We start from the raw sequence: 3,488 nt of genomic DNA, 5'->3' as shown, positions 1-3,488 counted from the left end.
AAATTCTTCATAGTGCCAGGATGCATTTTCCAAGGACTCATTAAGTACTCATTCTCACACGACAGTGAATGGTTACTGGTGTCTGGAGCCACTTCAGCCTTTAGATTTGTTCATTGTTACCCTTCATCAATATTTGTTTTTATTCTTTAATTCACTCGTAGTTTCCTTTATAAAATTATGTTTTTCTCAAATATTATATATTTGCTTTCTGTTTCTTGATGGTTTTAGTGCATCCCATATTGTGTAAGCTCTTGCCTGTGATTTGAATAGGAAACATTTAGTTTTCTTTCTTTTTCATGATGATTCCTGAACACTGACTTCATTATCAAAATGGTTTATAAAGTGATTTGTGGAAAGATCTTATTTGTAATGGAGGATTTCCCAGCTCCCATGCTACTCCTGAGGGATCGTGGAGATCAATCCTTTGATCCCTAAGTATTACTCTTCAGGATGAGCAAGAGCTGTAGAAATTGCTGTCTGACTGAAAGATTAGATGAGGAGAGGAGGAAAATGATTTAAGGGCTATAGAAGGCAATGGAACGGAACCTGAGGATGAAAAAAATGAGAAAAATTGTTAATACATAGGAGAAAGAAATAGAACAGAGGAAAAAATACATAGAGAATGAATGGCTTTTGTGAGTTTTATCCTAATGTGATATGATCCTTCAGCTGTATTTTGCATTCTTCCAATCACCGCATCTCTCTTTTCTGAACTTGAGGTAAGTACTTAGCACAGATCTTCGTTTTCCTTTATCATTTTTTTTTTCTGCCGGAATATTACCCTCATCTCTCTTTGCATTTCACTGCACTTGACACAAAACACCCCAAGCTTCTAAAAACCTTGATATGTCATTGAGTTCTAGCAGCTGTTCCTTGGATCCATCAGCATGTCAAAATGTCAGATGCTGAGATTGGTATGTGGGTATTGCTTGTGGCAGTTTTGATCATTGTGGAAAGATGTGAACGTTTTTTTCCATCCAGTATACTTGGCCAGGAGTACAACTTTGCAGCAGTAATTATATAAAACCACTGTGTTATATTTTACTGTGGAGAACAGAATTGGACTAAAACATACAGTGGTCATACATTTGCATGCCTCATACAGTATAGGAAAGTTATATGTATTGTTGATATCTATCTGCTATTCAGGAAGACTGCAGATCCTTATCAGTTTTGACTATTTGGGGAAATTTATCTACTACTATTGAGTAGAAATAAAAGTCCATGAATGAAAATGGTGGGAATTATCTAAGGTATGTTTCTCAAAATCTAGAAATTAGGTTCTTTTACATTTTCAAGACTGTACTTAACATAAATCTGAAATTTGTTAGAAAGCCAATTATCTAAGATTTTCACATAATCGTAGCAAATAATGTCCAAACATTTATAAAATCTGTGCTAATCTCCAATTTTTTTTTTTTTAGGTGTTGTCAGCCTTGGGCCCTGCAAACTTCATAAGCAAGTCAGAGTTTCAGGGAATCAAACAAGTCAAGGCATCATTTTATTACCAAGGAGTCTTTGAAAGTAAGCCAGGCATTTCCTGTAATTTAAGGCAGAAAGTCCCACTTATTACTGTATTTAATTTGAATGCCTGAAGCTTACTTCCTGTCACCACAGCACCAGCAGGTAGGTCTTAAAGAGCCTTTCCTCATATGCCCACTTTTGTTATGTAGCTTTCATTGTAAGATGTTGACCCTTAGATTATTTTCTTTACCTACATAAATCAGTAAAGTTCCAGTCAGTCCTTGCTTTTGGAGGATTACACTTTGTTTTCTGTTCTGCAGCTCTGAGCTTCCAGGTCTCTAGGTCTTATAACATCAGAGACAAAATACTTCCTGCACAATTTGTCAAGTGTCAGAATTATTAGATGTGAATAAAATTGATCTTTAAACTATGTCCAACAGTACCTTCCTTCTCTAAGGGAGTTGGAACTGACAGGTTCATACTGGTGAAGATTCTAAAATCAAAGATTTCATTGCTGTGGAACAAAATGGAATAGGAATAAGCCAAACCCTAGGTAAATCCTGAGATTAAGACCTCCATCTTTGGTCTGAGTGATCTAAATTTGTATTAGGAGACAACTTTAGGATTCAAAACCTTAAACATTACAGAAATTTGTAGTAAATTACCAATTTTGCAATGCAGATTCAGAAAGAGTAGTAACACATTACAGAAATTTGTAGTAAATTACCAATTTTGCAATGCAGATTCAGAAAGAGTAGTAACTAACAATTAGCTGAGTAACTACCTAGAAAATATCTTGTTTCATCTAACATTAGTAATCTGGATATTTATAAACTTTGGGATATTTATATATATTTATTAATCTGTTTTATATAGTTCAACATTTTTCTCTGGCAAAATTCTATGGAAAAAAGAATAATTATTTGAGCTAAGAATGAGATTTTCTTGTTTTCATAAAAAAATAAAAAATAACAGTCTTTGCTGGACACATGAATCTTAGGAGAATTAATATTGATGTACATTTTTTTGTACTTCATCTTTGTGTGTGTGTGTGTGTGTGTGTGTGTATCAGAAAGAGAGAGGAAGAGAGAGAATCAGAGAGAGAGAGAGAGAGACAGTGAGAGAGAGAGAGACAGAATATCAAAATTCTAAATATTTGGTCAAATCTCCTCTGAAAATTATGATAGACATACATTAACTGAAGAAAGAGACAAGCTTGAATTCTAATGATTTGGAAACACTCCCAACTATTTATTTTTCAAATTGATACCAATTTCAGGAAAAAACTTTAATTTTTAAAAATAATTGTCCTTAGGAAGTATCTGAAGAAACTCTTAAGTATGTGACTCTTAATAATGAAGTTTAGTCTTTTTCTGATAATCCAGAAAAATTCTATAAAATAAAGTTGGATTAATTTTATTACTTACAACAAAATTTCCTCATTGAATTTTACTGGAAATTATCACATTTTTATGTAAATTTAAGAATTATATACTTGCATGCATTATGAGCCAAAGATGAAAAATAATATTACTCTATCAGAACTTCACTGCAGACATGTACTATATGCCTTTGGAAAGGTGCATTGGGACAGTACAGTATTTTATTTTAAGAGTCAATATACATTTATGAAAATGGAATGCCATGTTTTGAAATATAGCCTTTTTAACTTCATTGTGGTAGATATTCATTATGCTTATTGTATATAGTGTTTTCACACCCTTATTGTGCAATTGCTGCTCCTTTGTAGAGGAGGATAGAGATCAAAATTTTAGCCTCCAAGATTAAAAATATATTTTGAAACAGAATTCTCCTTAAATATTGTATGCATATTGAATGGATATAGCATTGAAAATAAGGCAGTCCTAGAAACATCACACACAGAGACAGAATGGAGAAAGTAGGTATTTACTTCCTAAATAAAAAACGTCTATTTACAGTTTTTAAAATACATCTTTGTCTCCCCTGTAAATCAGCTCCTCCTATCCCAGGTCATCTGTGTTCACTTGTTAAATTAGTAGGTG

General features: G+C 33.1%; 1 long non-coding RNA gene across 1 annotated transcript; it reads left to right on the top strand.

The window, feature by feature from the left end:
- Positions 1-425: 425 nt before the first annotated feature.
- Positions 426-1,629, top strand: LOC144378320 (uncharacterized). Its single transcript, XR_013440019.1, has 2 exons — positions 426-719; positions 1,425-1,629. It is a non-coding gene; the product is annotated as an uncharacterized LOC144378320 (long non-coding RNA).
- The last annotated feature ends 1,859 nt before the right edge of the window (positions 1,630-3,488 follow it).

The sequence above is a fragment of the Ictidomys tridecemlineatus genome, chromosome 6, assembly GCF_052094955.1.
Source record: "Ictidomys tridecemlineatus isolate mIctTri1 chromosome 6, mIctTri1.hap1, whole genome shotgun sequence".
NCBI classification, from domain to species: Eukaryota; Metazoa; Chordata; class Mammalia; order Rodentia; family Sciuridae; genus Ictidomys; species Ictidomys tridecemlineatus.
This window is presented reverse-complemented; position numbering and strand designations above follow the sequence as displayed.